Genomic DNA, 27,842 nt, shown 5'->3' with positions numbered 1-27,842 from the left:
GCGACAACTTTGACATCCGAGTGGCATTTGAGCGCCAGGTGTTAGTCTTATGTGCATTTTCGACCAAAAATGTCAAATCGCCGTAGGAGTCTCAGACTTGGCAGGACGACTCCTTAGGTCAAATGGAGCATTCTCAACGAAACATTTTTCACTTTGGAGCCAATGTTACAGTTGGATAATGGAGCCCATAGCTCCGCTCACAGAGGTGATCTGGGGTCAAGAACGGTGGGAACGTGACCTCCAGGTCAAGGTCTACCCGCATGCAAAATTTCAATGCGCTGCGACAACTTTGACATCCGAGTGGCATTTGAGCGCCAGGTGTTAGTCTTATGTGCATTTTCGACCAAAAATGTCAAATCGCCGTAGGAGTCTCAGACTTGGCAGGACGACTCCTTAGGTCAAATGGAGCATTCTCAACGAAACATTTTTCACTTTGGAGCCAATGTTACAGTTGGATAATGGAGCCCATAGCTCCGCTCACAGAGGTGATCTGGGGTCAAGAACGGTGGGAACGTGACCTCCAGGTCAAGGTCTACCCGCATGCAAAATTTCAATGCGCTGCGACAACTTTGACATCCGAGTGGCATTTGAGCGCCAGGTGTTAGTCTTATGTGCATTTTCGACCAAAAATGTCAAATCGCCGTAGGAGTCTCAGACTTGGCAGGACGACTCCTTAGGTCAAATGGAGCATTCTCAACGAAACATTTTTCACTTTGGAGCCAATGTTACAGTTGGATAATGGAGCCCATAGCTCCGCTCACAGAGGTGATCTGGGGTCAAGAACGGTGGGAACGTGACCTCCAGGTCAAGGTCTACCCGCATGCAAAATTTCAATGCGCTGCGACAACTTTGACATCCGAGTGGCATTTGAGCGCCAGGTGTTAGTCTTATGTGCATTTTCGACCAAAAATGTCAAATCGCCGTAGGAGTCTCAGACTTGGCAGGACGACTCCTTAGGTCAAATGGAGCATTCTCAACGAAACATTTTTCACTTTGGAGCCAATGTTACAGTTGGATAATGGAGCCCATAGCTCCGCTCACAGAGGTGATCTGGGGTCAAGAACGGTGGGAACGTGACCTCCAGGTCAAGGTCTACCCGCATGCAAAATTTCAATGCGCTGCGACAACTTTGACATCCGAGTGGCATTTGAGCGCCAGGTGTTAGTCTTATGTGCATTTTCGACCAAAAATGTCAAATCGCCGTAGGAGTCTCAGACTTGGCAGGACGACTCCTTAGGTCAAATGGAGCATTCTCAACGAAACATTTTTCACTTTGGAGCCAATGTTACAGTTGGATAATGGAGCCCATAGCTCCGCTCACAGAGGTGATCTGGGGTCAAGAACGGTGGGAACGTGACCTCCAGGTCAAGGTCTACCCGCATGCAAAATTTCAATGCGCTGCGACAACTTTGACATCCGAGTGGCATTTGAGCGCCAGGTGTTAGTCTTATGTGCATTTTCGACCAAAAATGTCAAATCGCCGTAGGAGTCTCAGACTTGGCAGGACGACTCCTTAGGTCAAATGGAGCATTCTCAACGAAACATTTTTCACTTTGGAGCCAATGTTACAGTTGGATAATGGAGCCCATAGCTCCGCTCACAGAGGTGATCTGGGGTCAAGAACGGTGGGAACGTGACCTCCAGGTCAAGGTCTACCCGCATGCAAAATTTCAATGCGCTGCGACAACTTTGACATCCGAGTGGCATTTGAGCGCCAGGTGTTAGTCTTATGTGCATTTTCGACCAAAAATGTCAAATCGCCGTAGGAGTCTCAGACTTGGCAGGACGACTCCTTAGGTCAAATGGAGCATTCTCAACGAAACATTTTTCACTTTGGAGCCAATGTTACAGTTGGATAATGGAGCCCATAGCTCCGCTCACAGAGGTGATCTGGGGTCAAGAACGGTGGGAACGTGACCTCCAGGTCAAGGTCTACCCGCATGCAAAATTTCAATGCGCTGCGACAACTTTGACATCCGAGTGGCATTTGAGCGCCAGGTGTTAGTCTTATGTGCATTTTCGACCAAAAATGTCAAATCGCCGTAGGAGTCTCAGACTTGGCAGGACGACTCCTTAGGTCAAATGGAGCATTCTCAACGAAACATTTTTCACTTTGGAGCCAATGTTACAGTTGGATAATGGAGCCCATAGCTCCGCTCACAGAGGTGATCTGGGGTCAAGAACGGTGGGAACGTGACCTCCAGGTCAAGGTCTACCCGCATGCAAAATTTCAATGCGCTGCGACAACTTTGACATCCGAGTGGCATTTGAGCGCCAGGTGTTAGTCTTATGTGCATTTTCGACCAAAAATGTCAAATCGCCGTAGGAGTCTCAGACTTGGCAGGACGACTCCTTAGGTCAAATGGAGCATTCTCAACGAAACATTTTTCACTTTGGAGCCAATGTTACAGTTGGATAATGGAGCCCATAGCTCCGCTCACAGAGGTGATCTGGGGTCAAGAACGGTGGGAACGTGACCTCCAGGTCAAGGTCTACCCGCATGCAAAATTTCAATGCGCTGCGACAACTTTGACATCCGAGTGGCATTTGAGCGCCAGGTGTTAGTCTTATGTGCATTTTCGACCAAAAATGTCAAATCGCCGTAGGAGTCTCAGACTTGGCAGGACGACTCCTTAGGTCAAATGGAGCATTCTCAACGAAACATTTTTCACTTTGGAGCCAATGTTACAGTTGGATAATGGAGCCCATAGCTCCGCTCACAGAGGTGATCTGGGGTCAAGAACGGTGGGAACGTGACCTCCAGGTCAAGGTCTACCCGCATGCAAAATTTCAATGCGCTGCGACAACTTTGACATCCGAGTGGCATTTGAGCGCCAGGTGTTAGTCTTATGTGCATTTTCGACCAAAAATGTCAAATCGCCGTAGGAGTCTCAGACTTGGCAGGACGACTCCTTAGGTCAAATGGAGCATTCTCAACGAAACATTTTTCACTTTGGAGCCAATGTTACAGTTGGATAATGGAGCCCATAGCTCCGCTCACAGAGGTGATCTGGGGTCAAGAACGGTGGGAACGTGACCTCCAGGTCAAGGTCTACCCGCATGCAAAATTTCAATGCGCTGCGACAACTTTGACATCCGAGTGGCATTTGAGCGCCAGGTGTTAGTCTTATGTGCATTTTCGACCAAAAATGTCAAATCGCCGTAGGAGTCTCAGACTTGGCAGGACGACTCCTTAGGTCAAATGGAGCATTCTCAACGAAACATTTTTCACTTTGGAGCCAATGTTACAGTTGGATAATGGAGCCCATAGCTCCGCTCACAGAGGTGATCTGGGGTCAAGAACGGTGGGAACGTGACCTCCAGGTCAAGGTCTACCCGCATGCAAAATTTCAATGCGCTGCGACAACTTTGACATCCGAGTGGCATTTGAGCGCCAGGTGTTAGTCTTATGTGCATTTTCGACCAAAAATGTCAAATCGCCGTAGGAGCAGACTTGGCAGGACGACTCCTTAGGTCAAATGGAGCATTCTCAACGAAACATTTTTCACTTTGGAGCCAATGTTACAGTTGGATAATGGAGCCCATAGCTCCGCTCACAGAGGTGATCTGGGGTCAAGAACGGTGGGAACGTGACCTCCAGGTCAAGGTCTACCCGCATGCAAAATTTCAATGCGCTGCGACAACTTAACTTTGACATCCGAGTGGCATTTGAGCGCCAGGTGTTAGTCTTATGTGCATTTTCGACCAAAAATGTCAAATCGCCGTAGGAGTCTCAGACTTGGCAGGACGACTCCTTAGGTCAAATGGAGCATTCTCAACGAAACATTTTTCACTTTGGAGCCAATGTTACAGTTGGATAATGGAGCCCATAGCTCCGCTCACAGAGGTGATCTGGGGTCAAGAACGGTGGGAACGTGACCTCCAGGTCAAGGTCTACCCGCATGCAAAATTTCAATGCGCTGCGACAACTTTGACATCCGAGTGGCATTTGAGCGCCAGGTGTTAGTCTTATGTGCATTTTCGACCAAAAATGTCAAATCGCCGTAGGAGTCTCAGACTTGGCAGGACGACTCCTTAGGTCAAATGGAGCATTCTCAACGAAACATTTTTCACTTTGGAGCCAATGTTACAGTTGGATAATGGAGCCCATAGCTCCGCTCACAGAGGTGATCTGGGGTCAAGAACGGTGGGAACGTGACCTCCAGGTCAAGGTCTACCCGCATGCAAAATTTCAATGCGCTGCGACAACTTTGACATCCGAGTGGCATTTGAGCGCCAGGTGTTAGTCTTATGTGCATTTTCGACCAAAAATGTCAAATCGCCGTAGGAGTCTCAGACTTGGCAGGACGACTCCTTAGGTCAAATGGAGCATTCTCAACGAAACATTTTTCACTTTGGAGCCAATGTTACAGTTGGATAATGGAGCCCATAGCTCCGCTCACAGAGGTGATCTGGGGTCAAGAACGGTGGGAACGTGACCTCCAGGTCAAGGTCTACCCGCATGCAAAATTTCAATGCGCTGCGACAACTTTGACATCCGAGTGGCATTTGAGCGCCAGGTGTTAGTCTTATGTGCATTTTCGACCAAAAATGTCAAATCGCCGTAGGAGTCTCAGACTTGGCAGGACGACTCCTTAGGTCAAATGGAGCATTCTCAACGAAACATTTTTCACTTTGGAGCCAATGTTACAGTTGGATAATGGAGCCCATAGCTCCGCTCACAGAGGTGATCTGGGGTCAAGAACGGTGGGAACGTGACCTCCAGGTCAAGGTCTACCCGCATGCAAAATTTCAATGCGCTGCGACAACTTTGACATCCGAGTGGCATTTGAGCGCCAGGTGTTAGTCTTATGTGCATTTTCGACCAAAAATGTCAAATCGCCGTAGGAGTCTCAGACTTGGCAGGACGACTCCTTAGGTCAAATGGAGCATTCTCAACGAAACATTTTTCACTTTGGAGCCAATGTTACAGTTGGATAATGGAGCCCATAGCTCCGCTCACAGAGGTGATCTGGGGTCAAGAACGGTGGGAACGTGACCTCCAGGTCAAGGTCTACCCGCATGCAAAATTTCAATGCGCTGCGACAACTTTGACATCCGAGTGGCATTTGAGCGCCAGGTGTTAGTCTTATGTGCATTTTCGACCAAAAATGTCAAATCGCCGTAGGAGTCTCAGACTTGGCAGGACGACTCCTTAGGTCAAATGGAGCATTCTCAACGAAACATTTTTCACTTTGGAGCCAATGTTACAGTTGGATAATGGAGCCCATAGCTCCGCTCACAGAGGTGATCTGGGGTCAAGAACGGTGGGAACGTGACCTCCAGGTCAAGGTCTACCCGCATGCAAAATTTCAATGCGCTGCGACAACTTTGACATCCGAGTGGCATTTGAGCGCCAGGTGTTAGTCTTATGTGCATTTTCGACCAAAAATGTCAAATCGCCGTAGGAGTCTCAGACTTGGCAGGACGACTCCTTAGGTCAAATGGAGCATTCTCAACGAAACATTTTTCACTTTGGAGCCAATGTTACAGTTGGATAATGGAGCCCATAGCTCCGCTCACAGAGGTGATCTGGGGTCAAGAACGGTGGGAACGTGACCTCCAGGTCAAGGTCTACCCGCATGCAAAATTTCAATGCGCTGCGACAACTTTGACATCCGAGTGGCATTTGAGCGCCAGGTGTTAGTCTTATGTGCATTTTCGACCAAAAATGTCAAATCGCCGTAGGAGTCTCAGACTTGGCAGGACGACTCCTTAGGTCAAATGGAGCATTCTCAACGAAACATTTTTCACTTTGGAGCCAATGTTACAGTTGGATAATGGAGCCCATAGCTCCGCTCACAGAGGTGATCTGGGGTCAAGAACGGTGGGAACGTGACCTCCAGGTCAAGGTCTACCCGCATGCAAAATTTCAATGCGCTGCGACAACTTTGACATCCGAGTGGCATTTGAGCGCCAGGTGTTAGTCTTATGTGCATTTTCGACCAAAAATGTCAAATCGCCGTAGGAGTCTCAGACTTGGCAGGACGACTCCTTAGGTCAAATGGAGCATTCTCAACGAAACATTTTTCACTTTGGAGCCAATGTTACAGTTGGATAATGGAGCCCATAGCTCCGCTCACAGAGGTGATCTGGGGTCAAGAACGGTGGGAACGTGACCTCCAGGTCAAGGTCTACCCGCATGCAAAATTTCAATGCGCTGCGACAACTTTGACATCCGAGTGGCATTTGAGCGCCAGGTGTTAGTCTTATGTGCATTTTCGACCAAAAATGTCAAATCGCCGTAGGAGTCTCAGACTTGGCAGGACGACTCCTTAGGTCAAATGGAGCATTCTCAACGAAACATTTTTCACTTTGGAGCCAATGTTACAGTTGGATAATGGAGCCCATAGCTCCGCTCACAGAGGTGATCTGGGGTCAAGAACGGTGGGAACGTGACCTCCAGGTCAAGGTCTACCCGCATGCAAAATTTCAATGCGCTGCGACAACTTTGACATCCGAGTGGCATTTGAGCGCCAGGTGTTAGTCTTATGTGCATTTTCGACCAAAAATGTCAAATCGCCGTAGGAGTCTCAGACTTGGCAGGACGACTCCTTAGGTCAAATGGAGCATTCTCAACGAAACATTTTTCACTTTGGAGCCAATGTTACAGTTGGATAATGGAGCCCATAGCTCCGCTCACAGAGGTGATCTGGGGTCAAGAACGGTGGGAACGTGACCTCCAGGTCAAGGTCTACCCGCATGCAAAATTTCAATGCGCTGCGACAACTTTGACATCCGAGTGGCATTTGAGCGCCAGGTGTTAGTCTTATGTGCATTTTCGACCAAAAATGTCAAATCGCCGTAGGAGTCTCAGACTTGGCAGGACGACTCCTTAGGTCAAATGGAGCATTCTCAACGAAACATTTTTCACTTTGGAGCCAATGTTACAGTTGGATAATGGAGCCCATAGCTCCGCTCACAGAGGTGATCTGGGGTCAAGAACGGTGGGAACGTGACCTCCAGGTCAAGGTCTACCCGCATGCAAAATTTCAATGCGCTGCGACAACTTTGACATCCGAGTGGCATTTGAGCGCCAGGTGTTAGTCTTATGTGCATTTTCGACCAAAAATGTCAAATCGCCGTAGGAGTCTCAGACTTGGCAGGACGACTCCTTAGGTCAAATGGAGCATTCTCAACGAAACATTTTTCACTTTGGAGCCAATGTTACAGTTGGATAATGGAGCCCATAGCTCCGCTCACAGAGGTGATCTGGGGTCAAGAACGGTGGGAACGTGACCTCCAGGTCAAGGTCTACCCGCATGCAAAATTTCAATGCGCTGCGACAACTTTGACATCCGAGTGGCATTTGAGCGCCAGGTGTTAGTCTTATGTGCATTTTCGACCAAAAATGTCAAATCGCCGTAGGAGTCTCAGACTTGGCAGGACGACTCCTTAGGTCAAATGGAGCATTCTCAACGAAACATTTTTCACTTTGGAGCCAATGTTACAGTTGGATAATGGAGCCCATAGCTCCGCTCACAGAGGTGATCTGGGGTCAAGAACGGTGGGAACGTGACCTCCAGGTCAAGGTCTACCCGCATGCAAAATTTCAATGCGCTGCGACAACTTTGACATCCGAGTGGCATTTGAGCGCCAGGTGTTAGTCTTATGTGCATTTTCGACCAAAAATGTCAAATCGCCGTAGGAGTCTCAGACTTGGCAGGACGACTCCTTAGGTCAAATGGAGCATTCTCAACGAAACATTTTTCACTTTGGAGCCAATGTTACAGTTGGATAATGGAGCCCATAGCTCCGCTCACAGAGGTGATCTGGGGTCAAGAACGGTGGGAACGTGACCTCCAGGTCAAGGTCTACCCGCATGCAAAATTTCAATGCGCTGCGACAACTTTGACATCCGAGTGGCATTTGAGCGCCAGGTGTTAGTCTTATGTGCATTTTCGACCAAAAATGTCAAATCGCCGTAGGAGTCTCAGACTTGGCAGGACGACTCCTTAGGTCAAATGGAGCATTCTCAACGAAACATTTTTCACTTTGGAGCCAATGTTACAGTTGGATAATGGAGCCCATAGCTCCGCTCACAGAGGTGATCTGGGGTCAAGAACGGTGGGAACGTGACCTCCAGGTCAAGGTCTACCCGCATGCAAAATTTCAATGCGCTGCGACAACTTTGACATCCGAGTGGCATTTGAGCGCCAGGTGTTAGTCTTATGTGCATTTTCGACCAAAAATGTCAAATCGCCGTAGGAGTCTCAGACTTGGCAGGACGACTCCTTAGGTCAAATGGAGCATTCTCAACGAAACATTTTTCACTTTGGAGCCAATGTTACAGTTGGATAATGGAGCCCATAGCTCCGCTCACAGAGGTGATCTGGGGTCAAGAACGGTGGGAACGTGACCTCCAGGTCAAGGTCTACCCGCATGCAAAATTTCAATGCGCTGCGACAACTTTGACATCCGAGTGGCATTTGAGCGCCAGGTGTTAGTCTTATGTGCATTTTCGACCAAAAATGTCAAATCGCCGTAGGAGTCTCAGACTTGGCAGGACGACTCCTTAGGTCAAATGGAGCATTCTCAACGAAACATTTTTCACTTTGGAGCCAATGTTACAGTTGGATAATGGAGCCCATAGCTCCGCTCACAGAGGTGATCTGGGGTCAAGAACGGTGGGAACGTGACCTCCAGGTCAAGGTCTACCCGCATGCAAAATTTCAATGCGCTGCGACAACTTTGACATCCGAGTGGCATTTGAGCGCCAGGTGTTAGTCTTATGTGCATTTTCGACCAAAAATGTCAAATCGCCGTAGGAGTCTCAGACTTGGCAGGACGACTCCTTAGGTCAAATGGAGCATTCTCAACGAAACATTTTTCACTTTGGAGCCAATGTTACAGTTGGATAATGGAGCCCATAGCTCCGCTCACAGAGGTGATCTGGGGTCAAGAACGGTGGGAACGTGACCTCCAGGTCAAGGTCTACCCGCATGCAAAATTTCAATGCGCTGCGACAACTTTGACATCCGAGTGGCATTTGAGCGCCAGGTGTTAGTCTTATGTGCATTTTCGACCAAAAATGTCAAATCGCCGTAGGAGTCTCAGACTTGGCAGGACGACTCCTTAGGTCAAATGGAGCATTCTCAACGAAACATTTTTCACTTTGGAGCCAATGTTACAGTTGGATAATGGAGCCCATAGCTCCGCTCACAGAGGTGATCTGGGGTCAAGAACGGTGGGAACGTGACCTCCAGGTCAAGGTCTACCCGCATGCAAAATTTCAATGCGCTGCGACAACTTTGACATCCGAGTGGCATTTGAGCGCCAGGTGTTAGTCTTATGTGCATTTTCGACCAAAAATGTCAAATCGCCGTAGGAGTCTCAGACTTGGCAGGACGACTCCTTAGGTCAAATGGAGCATTCTCAACGAAACATTTTTCACTTTGGAGCCAATGTTACAGTTGGATAATGGAGCCCATAGCTCCGCTCACAGAGGTGATCTGGGGTCAAGAACGGTGGGAACGTGACCTCCAGGTCAAGGTCTACCCGCATGCAAAATTTCAATGCGCTGCGACAACTTTGACATCCGAGTGGCATTTGAGCGCCAGGTGTTAGTCTTATGTGCATTTTCGACCAAAAATGTCAAATCGCCGTAGGAGTCTCAGACTTGGCAGGACGACTCCTTAGGTCAAATGGAGCATTCTCAACGAAACATTTTTCACTTTGGAGCCAATGTTACAGTTGGATAATGGAGCCCATAGCTCCGCTCACAGAGGTGATCTGGGGTCAAGAACGGTGGGAACGTGACCTCCAGGTCAAGGTCTACCCGCATGCAAAATTTCAATGCGCTGCGACAACTTTGACATCCGAGTGGCATTTGAGCGCCAGGTGTTAGTCTTATGTGCATTTTCGACCAAAAATGTCAAATCGCCGTAGGAGTCTCAGACTTGGCAGGACGACTCCTTAGGTCAAATGGAGCATTCTCAACGAAACATTTTTCACTTTGGAGCCAATGTTACAGTTGGATAATGGAGCCCATAGCTCCGCTCACAGAGGTGATCTGGGGTCAAGAACGGTGGGAACGTGACCTCCAGGTCAAGGTCTACCCGCATGCAAAATTTCAATGCGCTGCGACAACTTTGACATCCGAGTGGCATTTGAGCGCCAGGTGTTAGTCTTATGTGCATTTTCGACCAAAAATGTCAAATCGCCGTAGGAGTCTCAGACTTGGCAGGACGACTCCTTAGGTCAAATGGAGCATTCTCAACGAAACATTTTTCACTTTGGAGCCAATGTTACAGTTGGATAATGGAGCCCATAGCTCCGCTCACAGAGGTGATCTGGGGTCAAGAACGGTGGGAACGTGACCTCCAGGTCAAGGTCTACCCGCATGCAAAATTTCAATGCGCTGCGACAACTTTGACATCCGAGTGGCATTTGAGCGCCAGGTGTTAGTCTTATGTGCATTTTCGACCAAAAATGTCAAATCGCCGTAGGAGTCTCAGACTTGGCAGGACGACTCCTTAGGTCAAATGGAGCATTCTCAACGAAACATTTTTCACTTTGGAGCCAATGTTACAGTTGGATAATGGAGCCCATAGCTCCGCTCACAGAGGTGATCTGGGGTCAAGAACGGTGGGAACGTGACCTCCAGGTCAAGGTCTACCCGCATGCAAAATTTCAATGCGCTGCGACAACTTTGACATCCGAGTGGCATTTGAGCGCCAGGTGTTAGTCTTATGTGCATTTTCGACCAAAAATGTCAAATCGCCGTAGGAGTCTCAGACTTGGCAGGACGACTCCTTAGGTCAAATGGAGCATTCTCAACGAAACATTTTTCACTTTGGAGCCAATGTTACAGTTGGATAATGGAGCCCATAGCTCCGCTCACAGAGGTGATCTGGGGTCAAGAACGGTGGGAACGTGACCTCCAGGTCAAGGTCTACCCGCATGCAAAATTTCAATGCGCTGCGACAACTTTGACATCCGAGTGGCATTTGAGCGCCAGGTGTTAGTCTTATGTGCATTTTCGACCAAAAATGTCAAATCGCCGTAGGAGTCTCAGACTTGGCAGGACGACTCCTTAGGTCAAATGGAGCATTCTCAACGAAACATTTTTCACTTTGGAGCCAATGTTACAGTTGGATAATGGAGCCCATAGCTCCGCTCACAGAGGTGATCTGGGGTCAAGAACGGTGGGAACGTGACCTCCAGGTCAAGGTCTACCCGCATGCAAAATTTCAATGCGCTGCGACAACTTTGACATCCGAGTGGCATTTGAGCGCCAGGTGTTAGTCTTATGTGCATTTTCGACCAAAAATGTCAAATCGCCGTAGGAGTCTCAGACTTGGCAGGACGACTCCTTAGGTCAAATGGAGCATTCTCAACGAAACATTTTTCACTTTGGAGCCAATGTTACAGTTGGATAATGGAGCCCATAGCTCCGCTCACAGAGGTGATCTGGGGTCAAGAACGGTGGGAACGTGACCTCCAGGTCAAGGTCTACCCGCATGCAAAATTTCAATGCGCTGCGACAACTTTGACATCCGAGTGGCATTTGAGCGCCAGGTGTTAGTCTTATGTGCATTTTCGACCAAAAATGTCAAATCGCCGTAGGAGTCTCAGACTTGGCAGGACGACTCCTTAGGTCAAATGGAGCATTCTCAACGAAACATTTTTCACTTTGGAGCCAATGTTACAGTTGGATAATGGAGCCCATAGCTCCGCTCACAGAGGTGATCTGGGGTCAAGAACGGTGGGAACGTGACCTCCAGGTCAAGGTCTACCCGCATGCAAAATTTCAATGCGCTGCGACAACTTTGACATCCGAGTGGCATTTGAGCGCCAGGTGTTAGTCTTATGTGCATTTTCGACCAAAAATGTCAAATCGCCGTAGGAGTCTCAGACTTGGCAGGACGACTCCTTAGGTCAAATGGAGCATTCTCAACGAAACATTTTTCACTTTGGAGCCAATGTTACAGTTGGATAATGGAGCCCATAGCTCCGCTCACAGAGGTGATCTGGGGTCAAGAACGGTGGGAACGTGACCTCCAGGTCAAGGTCTACCCGCATGCAAAATTTCAATGCGCTGCGACAACTTTGACATCCGAGTGGCATTTGAGCGCCAGGTGTTAGTCTTATGTGCATTTTCGACCAAAAATGTCAAATCGCCGTAGGAGTCTCAGACTTGGCAGGACGACTCCTTAGGTCAAATGGAGCATTCTCAACGAAACATTTTTCACTTTGGAGCCAATGTTACAGTTGGATAATGGAGCCCATAGCTCCGCTCACAGAGGTGATCTGGGGTCAAGAACGGTGGGAACGTGACCTCCAGGTCAAGGTCTACCCGCATGCAAAATTTCAATGCGCTGCGACAACTTTGACATCCGAGTGGCATTTGAGCGCCAGGTGTTAGTCTTATGTGCATTTTCGACCAAAAATGTCAAATCGCCGTAGGAGTCTCAGACTTGGCAGGACGACTCCTTAGGTCAAATGGAGCATTCTCAACGAAACATTTTTCACTTTGGAGCCAATGTTACAGTTGGATAATGGAGCCCATAGCTCCGCTCACAGAGGTGATCTGGGGTCAAGAACGGTGGGAACGTGACCTCCAGGTCAAGGTCTACCCGCATGCAAAATTTCAATGCGCTGCGACAACTTTGACATCCGAGTGGCATTTGAGCGCCAGGTGTTAGTCTTATGTGCATTTTCGACCAAAAATGTCAAATCGCCGTAGGAGTCTCAGACTTGGCAGGACGACTCCTTAGGTCAAATGGAGCATTCTCAACGAAACATTTTTCACTTTGGAGCCAATGTTACAGTTGGATAATGGAGCCCATAGCTCCGCTCACAGAGGTGATCTGGGGTCAAGAACGGTGGGAACGTGACCTCCAGGTCAAGGTCTACCCGCATGCAAAATTTCAATGCGCTGCGACAACTTTGACATCCGAGTGGCATTTGAGCGCCAGGTGTTAGTCTTATGTGCATTTTCGACCAAAAATGTCAAATCGCCGTAGGAGTCTCAGACTTGGCAGGACGACTCCTTAGGTCAAATGGAGCATTCTCAACGAAACATTTTTCACTTTGGAGCCAATGTTACAGTTGGATAATGGAGCCCATAGCTCCGCTCACAGAGGTGATCTGGGGTCAAGAACGGTGGGAACGTGACCTCCAGGTCAAGGTCTACCCGCATGCAAAATTTCAATGCGCTGCGACAACTTTGACATCCGAGTGGCATTTGAGCGCCAGGTGTTAGTCTTATGTGCATTTTCGACCAAAAATGTCAAATCGCCGTAGGAGTCTCAGACTTGGCAGGACGACTCCTTAGGTCAAATGGAGCATTCTCAACGAAACATTTTTCACTTTGGAGCCAATGTTACAGTTGGATAATGGAGCCCATAGCTCCGCTCACAGAGGTGATCTGGGGTCAAGAACGGTGGGAACGTGACCTCCAGGTCAAGGTCTACCCGCATGCAAAATTTCAATGCGCTGCGACAACTTTGACATCCGAGTGGCATTTGAGCGCCAGGTGTTAGTCTTATGTGCATTTTCGACCAAAAATGTCAAATCGCCGTAGGAGTCTCAGACTTGGCAGGACGACTCCTTAGGTCAAATGGAGCATTCTCAACGAAACATTTTTCACTTTGGAGCCAATGTTACAGTTGGATAATGGAGCCCATAGCTCCGCTCACAGAGGTGATCTGGGGTCAAGAACGGTGGGAACGTGACCTCCAGGTCAAGGTCTACCCGCATGCAAAATTTCAATGCGCTGCGACAACTTTGACATCCGAGTGGCATTTGAGCGCCAGGTGTTAGTCTTATGTGCATTTTCGACCAAAAATGTCAAATCGCCGTAGGAGTCTCAGACTTGGCAGGACGACTCCTTAGGTCAAATGGAGCATTCTCAACGAAACATTTTTCACTTTGGAGCCAATGTTACAGTTGGATAATGGAGCCCATAGCTCCGCTCACAGAGGTGATCTGGGGTCAAGAACGGTGGGAACGTGACCTCCAGGTCAAGGTCTACCCGCGATGCAAAATTTCAATGCGCTGCGACAACTTTGACATCCGAGTGGCATTTGAGCGCCAGGTGTTAGTCTTATGTGCATTTTCGACCAAAAATGTCAAATCGCCGTAGGAGTCTCAGACTTGGCAGGACGACTCCTTAGGTCAAATGGAGCATTCTCAACGAAACATTTTTACTTTGGAGCCAATGTTACAGTTGGATAATGGAGCCCATAGCTCCGCTCACAGAGGTGATCTGGGGTCAAGAACGGTGGGAACGTGACCTCCAGGTCAAGGTCTACCCGCATGCAAAATTTCAATGCGCTGCGACAACTTTGACATCCGAGTGGCATTTGAGCGCCAGGTGTTAGTCTTATGTGCATTTTCGACCAAAAATGTCAAATCGCCGTAGGAGTCTCAGACTTGGCAGGACGACTCCTTAGGTCAAATGGAGCATTCTCAACGAAACATTTTTCACTTTGGAGCCAATGTTACAGTTGGATAATGGAGCCCATAGCTCCGCTCACAGAGGTGATCTGGGGTCAAGAACGGTGGGAACGTGACCTCCAGGTCAAGGTCTACCCGCATGCAAAATTTCAATGCGCTGCGACAACTTTGACATCCGAGTGGCATTTGAGCGCCAGGTGTTAGTCTTATGTGCATTTTCGACCAAAAATGTCAAATCGCCGTAGGAGTCTCAGACTTGGCAGGACGACTCCTTAGGTCAAATGGAGCATTCTCAACGAAACATTTTTCACTTTGGAGCCAATGTTACAGTTGGATAATGGAGCCCATAGCTCCGCTCACAGAGGTGATCTGGGGTCAAGAACGGTGGGAACGTGACCTCCAGGTCAAGGTCTACCCGCATGCAAAATTTCAATGCGCTGCGACAACTTTGACATCCGAGTGGCATTTGAGCGCCAGGTGTTAGTCTTATGTGCATTTTCGACCAAAAATGTCAAATCGCCGTAGGAGTCTCAGACTTGGCAGGACGACTCCTTAGGTCAAATGGAGCATTCTCAACGAAACATTTTTCACTTTGGAGCCAATGTTACAGTTGGATAATGGAGCCCATAGCTCCGCTCACAGAGGTGATCTGGGGTCAAGAACGGTGGGAACGTGACCTCCAGGTCAAGGTCTACCCGCATGCAAAATTTCAATGCGCTGCGACAACTTTGACATCCGAGTGGCATTTGAGCGCCAGGTGTTAGTCTTATGTGCATTTTCGACCAAAAATGTCAAATCGCCGTAGGAGTCTCAGACTTGGCAGGACGACTCCTTAGGTCAAATGGAGCATTCTCAACGAAACATTTTTCACTTTGGAGCCAATGTTACAGTTGGATAATGGAGCCCATAGCTCCGCTCACAGAGGTGATCTGGGGTCAAGAACGGTGGGAACGTGACCTCCAGGTCAAGGTCTACCCGCATGCAAAATTTCAATGCGCTGCGACAACTTTGACATCCGAGTGGCATTTGAGCGCCAGGTGTTAGTCTTATGTGCATTTTCGACCAAAAATGTCAAATCGCCGTAGGAGTCTCAGACTTGGCAGGACGACTCCTTAGGTCAAATGGAGCATTCTCAACGAAACATTTTTCACTTTGGAGCCAATGTTACAGTTGGATAATGGAGCCCATAGCTCCGCTCACAGAGGTGATCTGGGGTCAAGAACGGTGGGAACGTGACCTCCAGGTCAAGGTCTACCCGCATGCAAAATTTCAATGCGCTGCGACAACTTTGACATCCGAGTGGCATTTGAGCGCCAGGTGTTAGTCTTATGTGCATTTTCGACCAAAAATGTCAAATCGCCGTAGGAGTCTCAGACTTGGCAGGACGACTCCTTAGGTCAAATGGAGCATTCTCAACGAAACATTTTTCACTTTGGAGCCAATGTTACAGTTGGATAATGGAGCCCATAGCTCCGCTCACAGAGGTGATCTGGGGTCAAGAACGGTGGGAACGTGACCTCCAGGTCAAGGTCTACCCGCATGCAAAATTTCAATGCGCTGCGACAACTTTGACATCCGAGTGGCATTTGAGCGCCAGGTGTTAGTCTTATGTGCATTTTCGACCAAAAATGTCAAATCGCCGTAGGAGTCTCAGACTTGGCAGGACGACTCCTTAGGTCAAATGGAGCATTCTCAACGAAACATTTTTCACTTTGGAGCCAATGTTACAGTTGGATAATGGAGCCCATAGCTCCGCTCACAGAGGTGATCTGGGGTCAAGAACGGTGGGAACGTGACCTCCAGGTCAAGGTCTACCCGCATGCAAAATTTCAATGCGCTGCGACAACTTTGACATCCGAGTGGCATTTGAGCGCCAGGTGTTAGTCTTATGTGCATTTTCGACCAAAAATGTCAAATCGCCGTAGGAGTCTCAGACTTGGCAGGACGACTCCTTAGGTCAAATGGAGCATTCTCAACGAAACATTTTTCACTTTGGAGCCAATGTTACAGTTGGATAATGGAGCCCATAGCTCCGCTCACAGAGGTGATCTGGGGTCAAGAACGGTGGGAACGTGACCTCCAGGTCAAGGTCTACCCGCATGCAAAATTTCAATGCGCTGCGACAACTTTGACATCCGAGTGGCATTTGAGCGCCAGGTGTTAGTCTTATGTGCATTTTCGACCAAAAATGTCAAATCGCCGTAGGAGTCTCAGACTTGGCAGGACGACTCCTTAGGTCAAATGGAGCATTCTCAACGAAACATTTTTCACTTTGGAGCCAATGTTACAGTTGGATAATGGAGCCCATAGCTCCGCTCACAGAGGTGATCTGGGGTCAAGAACGGTGGGAACGTGACCTCCAGGTCAAGGTCTACCCGCATGCAAAATTTCAATGCGCTGCGACAACTTTGACATCCGAGTGGCATTTGAGCGCCAGGTGTTAGTCTTATGTGCATTTTCGACCAAAAATGTCAAATCGCCGTAGGAGTCTCAGACTTGGCAGGACGACTCCTTAGGTCAAATGGAGCATTCTCAACGAAACATTTTTCACTTTGGAGCCAATGTTACAGTTGGATAATGGAGCCCATAGCTCCGCTCACAGAGGTGATCTGGGGTCAAGAACGGTGGGAACGTGACCTCCAGGTCAAGGTCTACCCGCATGCAAAATTTCAATGCGCTGCGACAACTTTGACATCCGAGTGGCATTTGAGCGCCAGGTGTTAGTCTTATGTGCATTTTCGACCAAAAATGTCAAATCGCCGTAGGAGTCTCAGACTTGGCAGGACGACTCCTTAGGTCAAATGGAGCATTCTCAACGAAACATTTTTCACTTTGGAGCCAATGTTACAGTTGGATAATGGAGCCCATAGCTCCGCTCACAGAGGTGATCTGGGGTCAAGAACGGTGGGAACGTGACCTCCAGGTCAAGGTCTACCCGCATGCAAAATTTCAATGCGCTGCGACAACTTTGACATCCGAGTGGCATTTGAGCGCCAGGTGTTAGTCTTATGTGCATTTTCGACCAAAAATGTCAAATCGCCGTAGGAGTCTCAGACTTGGCAGGACGACTCCTTAGGTCAAATGGAGCATTCTCAACGAAACATTTTTCACTTTGGAGCCAATGTTACAGTTGGATAATGGAGCCCATAGCTCCGCTCACAGAGGTGATCTGGGGTCAAGAACGGTGGGAACGTGACCTCCAGGTCAAGGTCTACCCGCATGCAAAATTTCAATGCGCTGCGACAACTTTGACATCCGAGTGGCATTTGAGCGCCAGGTGTTAGTCTTATGTGCATTTTCGACCAAAAATGTCAAATCGCCGTAGGAGTCTCAGACTTGGCAGGACGACTCCTTAGGTCAAATGGAGCATTCTCAACGAAACATTTTTCACTTTGGAGCCAATGTTACAGTTGGATAATGGAGCCCATAGCTCCGCTCACAGAGGTGATCTGGGGTCAAGAACGGTGGGAACGTGACCTCCAGGTCAAGGTCTACCCGCATGCAAAATTTCAATGCGCTGCGACAACTTTGACATCCGAGTGGCATTTGAGCGCCAGGTGTTAGTCTTATGTGCATTTTCGACCAAAAATGTCAAATCGCCGTAGGAGTCTCAGACTTGGCAGGACGACTCCTTAGGTCAAATGGAGCATTCTCAACGAAACATTTTTCACTTTGGAGCCAATGTTACAGTTGGATAATGGAGCCCATAGCTCCGCTCACAGAGGTGATCTGGGGTCAAGAACGGTGGGAACGTGACCTCCAGGTCAAGGTCTACCCGCATGCAAAATTTCAATGCGCTGCGACAACTTTGACATCCGAGTGGCATTTGAGCGCCAGGTGTTAGTCTTATGTGCATTTTCGACCAAAAATGTCAAATCGCCGTAGGAGTCTCAGACTTGGCAGGACGACTCCTTAGGTCAAATGGAGCATTCTCAACGAAACATTTTTCACTTTGGAGCCAATGTTACAGTTGGATAATGGAGCCCATAGCTCCGCTCACAGAGGTGATCTGGGGTCAAGAACGGTGGGAACGTGACCTCCAGGTCAAGGTCTACCCGCATGCAAAATTTCAATGCGCTGCGACAACTTTGACATCCGAGTGGCATTTGAGCGCCAGGTGTTAGTCTTATGTGCATTTTCGACCAAAAATGTCAAATCGCCGTAGGAGTCTCAGACTTGGCAGGACGACTCCTTAGGTCAAATGGAGCATTCTCAACGAAACATTTTTCACTTTGGAGCCAATGTTACAGTTGGATAATGGAGCCCATAGCTCCGCTCACAGAGGTGATCTGGGGTCAAGAACGGTGGGAACGTGACCTCCAGGTCAAGGTCTACCCGCATGCAAAATTTCAATGCGCTGCGACAACTTTGACATCCGAGTGGCATTTGAGCGCCAGGTGTTAGTCTTATGTGCATTTTCGACCAAAAATGTCAAATCGCCGTAGGAGTCTCAGACTTGGCAGGACGACTCCTTAGGTCAAATGGAGCATTCTCAACGAAACATTTTTCACTTTGGAGCCAATGTTACAGTTGGATAATGGAGCCCATAGCTCCGCTCACAGAGGTGATCTGGGGTCAAGAACGGTGGGAACGTGACCTCCAGGTCAAGGTCTACCCGCATGCAAAATTTCAATGCGCTGCGACAACTTTGACATCCGAGTGGCATTTGAGCGCCAGGTGTTAGTCTTATGTGCATTTTCGACCAAAAATGTCAAATCGCCGTAGGAGTCTCAGACTTGGCAGGACGACTCCTTAGGTCAAATGGAGCATTCTCAACGAAACATTTTTCACTTTGGAGCCAATGTTACAGTTGGATAATGGAGCCCATAGCTCCGCTCACAGAGGTGATCTGGGGTCAAGAACGGTGGGAACGTGACCTCCAGGTCAAGGTCTACCCGCATGCAAAATTTCAATGCGCTGCGACAACTTTGACATCCGAGTGGCATTTGAGCGCCAGGTGTTAGTCTTATGTGCATTTTCGACCAAAAATGTCAAATCGCCGTAGGAGTCTCAGACTTGGCAGGACGACTCCTTAGGTCAAATGGAGCATTCTCAACGAAACATTTTTCACTTTGGAGCCAATGTTACAGTTGGATAATGGAGCCCATAGCTCCGCTCACAGAGGTGATCTGGGGTCAAGAACGGTGGGAACGTGACCTCCAGGTCAAGGTCTACCCGCATGCAAAATTTCAATGCGCTGCGACAACTTTGACATCCGAGTGGCATTTGAGCGCCAGGTGTTAGTCTTATGTGCATTTTCGACCAAAAATGTCAAATCGCCGTAGGAGTCTCAGACTTGGCAGGACGACTCCTTAGGTCAAATGGAGCATTCTCAACGAAACATTTTTCACTTTGGAGCCAATGTTACAGTTGGATAATGGAGCCCATAGCTCCGCTCACAGAGGTGATCTGGGGTCAAGAACGGTGGGAACGTGACCTCCAGGTCAAGGTCTACCCGCATGCAAAATTTCAATGCGCTGCGACAACTTTGACATCCGAGTGGCATTTGAGCGCCAGGTGTTAGTCTTATGTGCATTTTCGACCAAAAATGTCAAATCGCCGTAGGAGTCTCAGACTTGGCAGGACGACTCCTTAGGTCAAATGGAGCATTCTCAACGAAACATTTTTCACTTTGGAGCCAATGTTACAGTTGGATAATGGAGCCCATAGCTCCGCTCACAGAGGTGATCTGGGGTCAAGAACGGTGGGAACGTGACCTCCAGGTCAAGGTCTACCCGCATGCAAAATTTCAATGCGCTGCGACAACTTTGACATCCGAGTGGCATTTGAGCGCCAGGTGTTAGTCTTATGTGCATTTTCGACCAAAAATGTCAAATCGCCGTAGGAGTCTCAGACTTGGCAGGACGACTCCTTAGGTCAAATGGAGCATTCTCAACGAAACATTTTTCACTTTGGAGCCAATGTTACAGTTGGATAATGGAGCCCATAGCTCCGCTCACAGAGGTGATCTGGGGTCAAGAACGGTGGGAACGTGACCTCCAGGTCAAGGTCTACCCGCATGCAAAATTTCAATGCGCTGCGACAACTTTGACATCCGAGTGGCATTTGAGCGCCAGGTGTTAGTCTTATGTGCATTTTCGACCAAAAATGTCAAATCGCCGTAGGAGTCTCAGACTTGGCAGGACGACTCCTTAGGTCAAATGGAGCATTCTCAACGAAACATTTTTCACTTTGGAGCCAATGTTACAGTTGGATAATGGAGCCCATAGCTCCGCTCACAGAGGTGATCTGGGGTCAAGAACGGTGGGAACGTGACCTCCAGGTCAAGGTCTACCCGCATGCAAAATTTCAATGCGCTGCGACAACTTTGACATCCGAGTGGCATTTGAGCGCCAGGTGTTAGTCTTATGTGCATTTTCGACCAAAAATGTCAAATCGCCGTAGGAGTCTCAGACTTGGCAGGACGACTCCTTAGGTCAAATGGAGCATTCTCAACGAAACATTTTTCACTTTGGAGCCAATGTTACAGTTGGATAATGGAGCCCATAGCTCCGCTCACAGAGGTGATCTGGGGTCAAGAACGGTGGGAACGTGACCTCCAGGTCAAGGTCTACCCGCATGCAAAATTTCAATGCGCTGCGACAACTTTGACATCCGAGTGGCATTTGAGCGCCAGGTGTTAGTCTTATGTGCATTTTCGACCAAAAATGTCAAATCGCCGTAGGAGTCTCAGACTTGGCAGGACGACTCCTTAGGTCAAATGGAGCATTCTCAACGAAACATTTTTCACTTTGGAGCCAATGTTACAGTTGGATAATGGAGCCCATAGCTCCGCTCACAGAGGTGATCTGGGGTCAAGAACGGTGGGAACGTGACCTCCAGGTCAAGGTCTACCCGCATGCAAAATTTCAATGCGCTGCGACAACTTTGACATCCGAGTGGCATTTGAGCGCCAGGTGTTAGTCTTATGTGCATTTTCGACCAAAAATGTCAAATCGCCGTAGGAGTCTCAGACTTGGCAGGACGACTCCTTAGGTCAAATGGAGCATTCTCAACGAAACATTTTTCACTTTGGAGCCAATGTTACAGTTGGATAATGGAGCCCATAGCTCCGCTCACAGAGGTGATCTGGGGTCAAGAACGGTGGGAACGTGACCTCCAGGTCAAGGTCTACCCGCATGCAAAATTTCAATGCGCTGCGACAACTTTGACATCCGAGTGGCATTTGAGCGCCAGGTGTTAGTCTTATGTGCATTTTCGACCAAAAATGTCAAATCGCCGTAGGAGTCTCAGACTTGGCAGGACGACTCCTTAGGTCAAATGGAGCATTCTCAACGAAACATTTTTCACTTTGGAGCCAATGTTACAGTTGGATAATGGAGCCCATAGCTCCGCTCACAGAGGTGATCTGGGGTCAAGAACGGTGGGAACGTGACCTCCAGGTCAAGGTCTACCCGCATGCAAAATTTCAATGCGCTGCGACAACTTTGACATCCGAGTGGCATTTGAGCGCCAGGTGTTAGTCTTATGTGCATTTTCGACCAAAAATGTCAAATCGCCGTAGGAGTCTCAGACTTGGCAGGACGACTCCTTAGGTCAAATGGAGCATTCTCAACGAAACATTTTTCACTTTGGAGCCAATGTTACAGTTGGATAATGGAGCCCATAGCTCCGCTCACAGAGGTGATCTGGGGTCAAGAACGGTGGGAACGTGACCTCCAGGTCAAGGTCTACCCGCATGCAAAATTTCAATGCGCTGCGACAACTTTGACATCCGAGTGGCATTTGAGCGCCAGGTGTTAGTCTTATGTGCATTTTCGACCAAAAATGTCAAATCGCCGTAGGAGTCTCAGACTTGGCAGGACGACTCCTTAGGTCAAATGGAGCATTCTCAACGAAACATTTTTCACTTTGGAGCCAATGTTACAGTTGGATAATGGAGCCCATAGCTCCGCTCACAGAGGTGATCTGGGGTCAAGAACGGTGGGAACGTGACCTCCAGGTCAAGGTCTGCCCGCATGCAAAATTTCAATGCGCTGCGACAACTTTGACATCCGAGTGGCATTTGAGCGCCAGGTGTTAGTCTTATGTGCATTTTCGACCAAAAATGTCAAATCGCCGTAGGAGTCTCAGACTTGGCAGGACGACTCCTTAGGTCAAATGGAGCATTCTCAACGAAACATTTTTCACTTTGGAGCCAATGTTACAGTTGGATAATGGAGCCCATAGCTCCGCTCACAGAGGTGATCTGGGGTCAAGAACGGTGGGAACGTGACCTCCAGGTCAAGGTCTACCCGCATGCAAAATTTCAATGCGCTGCGACAACTTTGACATCCGAGTGGCATTTGAGCGCCAGGTGTTAGTCTTATGTGCATTTTCGACCAAAAATGTCAAATCGCCGTAGGAGTCTCAGACTTGGCAGGACGACTCCTTAGGTCAAATGGAGCATTCTCAACGAAACATTTTTCACTTTGGAGCCAATGTTACAGTTGGATAATGGAGCCCATAGCTCCGCTCACAGAGGTGATCTGGGGTCAAGAACGGTGGGAACGTGACCTCCAGGTCAAGGTCTACCCGCATGCAAAATTTCAATGCGCTGCGACAACTTTGACATCCGAGTGGCATTTGAGCGCCAGGTGTTAGTCTTATGTGCATTTTCGACCAAAAATGTCAAATCGCCGTAGGAGTCTCAGACTTGGCAGGACGACTCCTTAGGTCAAATGGAGCATTCTCAACGAAACATTTTTCACTTTGGAGCCAATGTTACAGTTGGATAATGGAGCCCATAGCTCCGCTCACAGAGGTGATCTGGGGTCAAGAACGGTGGGAACGTGACCTCCAGGTCAAGGTCTACCCGCATGCAAAATTTCAATGCGCTGCGACAACTTTGACATCCGAGTGGCATTTGAGCGCCAGGTGTTAGTCTTATGTGCATTTTCGACCAAAAATGTCAAATCGCCGTAGGAGTCTCAGACTTGGCAGGACGACTCCTTAGGTCAAATGGAGCATTCTCAACGAAACATTTTTCACTTTGGAGCCAATGTTACAGTTGGATAATGGAGCCCATAGCTCCGCTCACAGAGGTGATCTGGGGTCAAGAACGGTGGGAACGTGACCTCCAGGTCAAGGTCTACCCGCATGCAAAATTTCAATGCGCTGCGACAACTTTGACATCCGAGTGGCATTTGAGCGCCAGGTGTTAGTCTTATGTGCATTTTCGACCAAAAATGTCAAATCGCCGTAGGAGTCTCAGACTTGGCAGGACGACTCCTTAGGTCAAATGGAGCATTCTCAACGAAACATTTTTCACTTTGGAGCCAATGTTACAGTTGGATAATGGAGCCCATAGCTCCGCTCACAGAGGTGATCTGGGGTCAAGAACGGTGGGAACGTGACCTCCAGGTCAAGGTCTGCCCGCATGCAAAATTTCAATGCGCTGCGACAACTTTGACATCCGAGTGGCATTTGAGCGCCAGGTGTTAGTCTTATGTGCATTTTCGACCAAAAATGTCAAATCGCCGTAGGAGTCTCAGACTTGGCAGGACGACTCCTTAGGTCAAATGGAGCATTCTCAACGAAACATTTTTCACTTTGGAGCCAATGTTACAGTTGGATAATGGAGCCCATAGCTCCGCTCACAGAGGTGATCTGGGGTCAAGAACGGTGGGAACGTGACCTCCAGGTCAAGGTCTACCCGCATGCAAAATTTCAATGCGCTGCGACAACTTTGACATCCGAGTGGCATTTGAGCGCCAGGTGTTAGTCTTATGTGCATTTTCGACCAAAAATGTCAAATCGCCGTAGGAGTCTCAGACTTGGCAGGACGACTCCTTAGGTCAAATGGAGCATTCTCAACGAAACATTTTTCACTTTGGAGCCAATGTTACAGTTGGATAATGGAGCCCATAGCTCCGCTCACAGAGGTGATCTGGGGTCAAGAACGGTGGGAACGTGACCTCCAGGTCAAGGTCTACCCGCATGCAAAATTTCAATGCGCTGCGACAACTTTGACATCCGAGTGGCATTTGAGCGCCAGGTGTTAGTCTTATGTGCATTTTCGACCAAAAATGTCAAATCGCCGTAGGAGTCTCAGACTTGGCAGGACGACTCCTTAGGTCAAATGGAGCATTCTCAACGAAACATTTTTCACTTTGGAGCCAATGTTACAGTTGGATAATGGAGCCCATAGCTCCGCTCACAGAGGTGATCTGGGGTCAAGAACGGTGGGAACGTGACCTCCAGGTCAAGGTCTACCCGCATGCAAAATTTCAATGCGCTGCGACAACTTTGACATCCGAGTGGCATTTGAGCGCCAGGTGTTAGTCTTATGTGCATTTTCGACCAAAAATGTCAAATCGCCGTAGGAGTCTCAGACTTGGCAGGACGACTCCTTAGGTCAAATGGAGCATTCTCAACGAAACATTTTTCACTTTGGAGCCAATGTTACAGTTGGATAATGGAGCCCATAGCTCCGCTCACAGAGGTGATCTGGGGTCAAGAACGGTGGGAACGTGACCTCCAGGTCAAGGTCTACCCGCATGCAAAATTTCAATGCGCTGCGACAACTTTGACATCCGAGTGGCATTTGAGCGCCAGGTGTTAGTCTTATGTGCATTTTCGACCAAAAATGTCAAATCGCCGTAGGAGTCTCAGACTTGGCAGGACGACTCCTTAGGTCAAATGGAGCATTCTCAACGAAACATTTTTCACTTTGGAGCCAATGTTACAGTTGGATAATGGAGCCCATAGCTCCGCTCACAGAGGTGATCTGGGGTCAAGAACGGTGGGAACGTGACCTCCAGGTCAAGGTCTGCCCGCATGCAAAATTTCAATGCGCTGCGACAACTTTGACATCCGAGTGGCATTTGAGCGCCAGGTGTTAGTCTTATGTGCATTTTCGACCAAAAATGTCAAATCGCCGTAGGAGTCTCAGACTTGGCAGGACGACTCCTTAGGTCAAATGGAGCATTCTCAACGAAACATTTTTCACTTTGGAGCCAATGTTACAGTTGGATAATGGAGCCCATAGCTCCGCTCACAGAGGTGATCTGGGGTCAAGAACGGTGGGAACGTGACCTCCAGGTCAAGGTCTACCCGCATGCAAAATTTCAATGCGCTGCGACAACTTTGACATCCGAGTGGCATTTGAGCGCCAGGTGTTAGTCTTATGTGCATTTTCGACCAAAAATGTCAAATCGCCGTAGGAGTCTCAGACTTGGCAGGACGACTCCTTAGGTCAAATGGAGCATTCTCAACGAAACATTTTTCACTTTGGAGCCAATGTTACAGTTGGATAATGGAGCCCATAGCTCCGCTCACAGAGGTGATCTGGGGTCAAGAACGGTGGGAACGTGACCTCCAGGTCAAGGTCTACCCGCATGCAAAATTTCAATGCGCTGCGACAACTTTGACATCCGAGTGGCATTTGAGCGCCAGGTGTTAGTCTTATGTGCATTTTCGACCAAAAATGTCAAATCGCCGTAGGAGTCTCAGACTTGGCAGGACGACTCCTTAGGTCAAATGGAGCATTCTCAACGAAACATTTTTCACTTTGGAGCCAATGTTACAGTTGGATAATGGAGCCCATAGCTCCGCTCACAGAGGTGATCTGGGGTCAAGAACGGTGGGAACGTGACCTCCAGGTCAAGGTCTACCCGCATGCAAAATTTCAATGCGCTGCGACAACTTTGACATCCGAGTGGCATTTGAGCGCCAGGTGTTAGTCTTATGTGCATTTTCGACCAAAAATGTCAAATCGCCGTAGGAGTCTCAGACTTGGCAGGACGACTCCTTAGGTCAAATGGAGCATTCTCAACGAAACATTTTTCACTTTGGAGCCAATGTTACAGTTGGATAATGGAGCCCATAGCTCCGCTCACAGAGGTGATCTGGGGTCAAGAACGGTGGGAACGTGACCTCCAGGTCAAGGTCTACCCGCATGCAAAATTTCAATGCGCTGCGACAACTTTGACATCCGAGTGGCATTTGAGCGCCAGGTGTTAGTCTTATGTGCATTTTCGACCAAAAATGTCAAATCGCCGTAGGAGTCTCAGACTTGGCAGGACGACTCCTTAGGTCAAATGGAGCATTCTCAACGAAACATTTTTCACTTTGGAGCCAATGTTACAGTTGGATAATGGAGCCCATAGCTCCGCTCACAGAGGTGATCTGGGGTCAAGAACGGTGGGAACGTGACCTCCAGGTCAAGGTCTGCCCGCATGCAAAATTTCAATGCGCTGCGACAACTTTGACATCCGAGTGGCATTTGAGCGCCAGGTGTTAGTCTTATGTGCATTTTCGACCAAAAATGTCAAATCGCCGTAGGAGTCTCAGACTTGGCAGGACGACTCCTTAGGTCAAATGGAGCATTCTCAACGAAACATTTTTCACTTTGGAGCCAATGTTACAGTTGGATAATGGAGCCCATAGCTCCGCTCACAGAGGTGATCTGGGGTCAAGAACGGTGGGAACGTGACCTCCAGGTCAAGGTCTACCCGCATGCAAAATTTCAATGCGCTGCGACAACTTTGACATCCGAGTGGCATTTGAGCGCCAGGTGTTAGTCTTATGTGCATTTTCGACCAAAAATGTCAAATCGCCGTAGGAGTCTCAGACTTGGCAGGACGACTCCTTAGGTCAAATGGAGCATTCTCAACGAAACATTTTTCACTTTGGAGCCAATGTTACAGTTGGATAATGGAGCCCATAGCTCCGCTCACAGAGGTGATCTGGGGTCAAGAACGGTGGGAACGTGACCTCCAGGTCAAGGTCTACCCGCATGCAAAATTTCAATGCGCTGCGACAACTTTGACATCCGAGTGGCATTTGAGCGCCAGGTGTTAGTCTTATGTGCATTTTCGACCAAAAATGTCAAATCGCCGTAGGAGTCTCAGACTTGGCAGGACGACTCCTTAGGTCAAATGGAGCATTCTCAACGAAACATTTTTCACTTTGGAGCCAATGTTACAGTTGGATAATGGAGCCCATAGCTCCGCTCACAGAGGTGATCTGGGGTCAAGAACGGTGGGAACGTGACCTCCAGGTCAAGGTCTACCCGCATGCAAAATTTCAATGCGCTGCGACAACTTTGACATCCGAGTGGCATTTGAGCGCCAGGTGTTAGTCTTATGTGCATTTTCGACCAAAAATGTCAAATCGCCGTAGGAGTCTCAGACTTGGCAGGACGACTCCTTAGGTCAAATGGAGCATTCTCAACGAAACATTTTTCACTTTGGAGCCAATGTTACAGTTGGATAATGGAGCCCATAGCTCCGCTCACAGAGGTGATCTGGGGTCAAGAACGGTGGGAACGTGACCTCCAGGTCAAGGTCTACCCGCATGCAAAATTTCAATGCGCTGCGACAACTTTGACATCCGAGTGGCATTTGAGCGCCAGGTGTTAGTCTTATGTGCATTTTCGACCAAAAATGTCAAATCGCCGTAGGAGTCTCAGACTTGGCAGGACGACTCCTTAGGTC

Source organism: Haliotis rufescens, unplaced genomic scaffold, assembly GCF_023055435.1.
Source record: "Haliotis rufescens isolate VD_foot unplaced genomic scaffold, xgHalRufe1.0.p SCAF_15, whole genome shotgun sequence".
NCBI classification, from domain to species: Eukaryota; Metazoa; Mollusca; class Gastropoda; order Lepetellida; family Haliotidae; genus Haliotis; species Haliotis rufescens.
Note: the sequence above shows the minus strand (reverse complement) of the source record.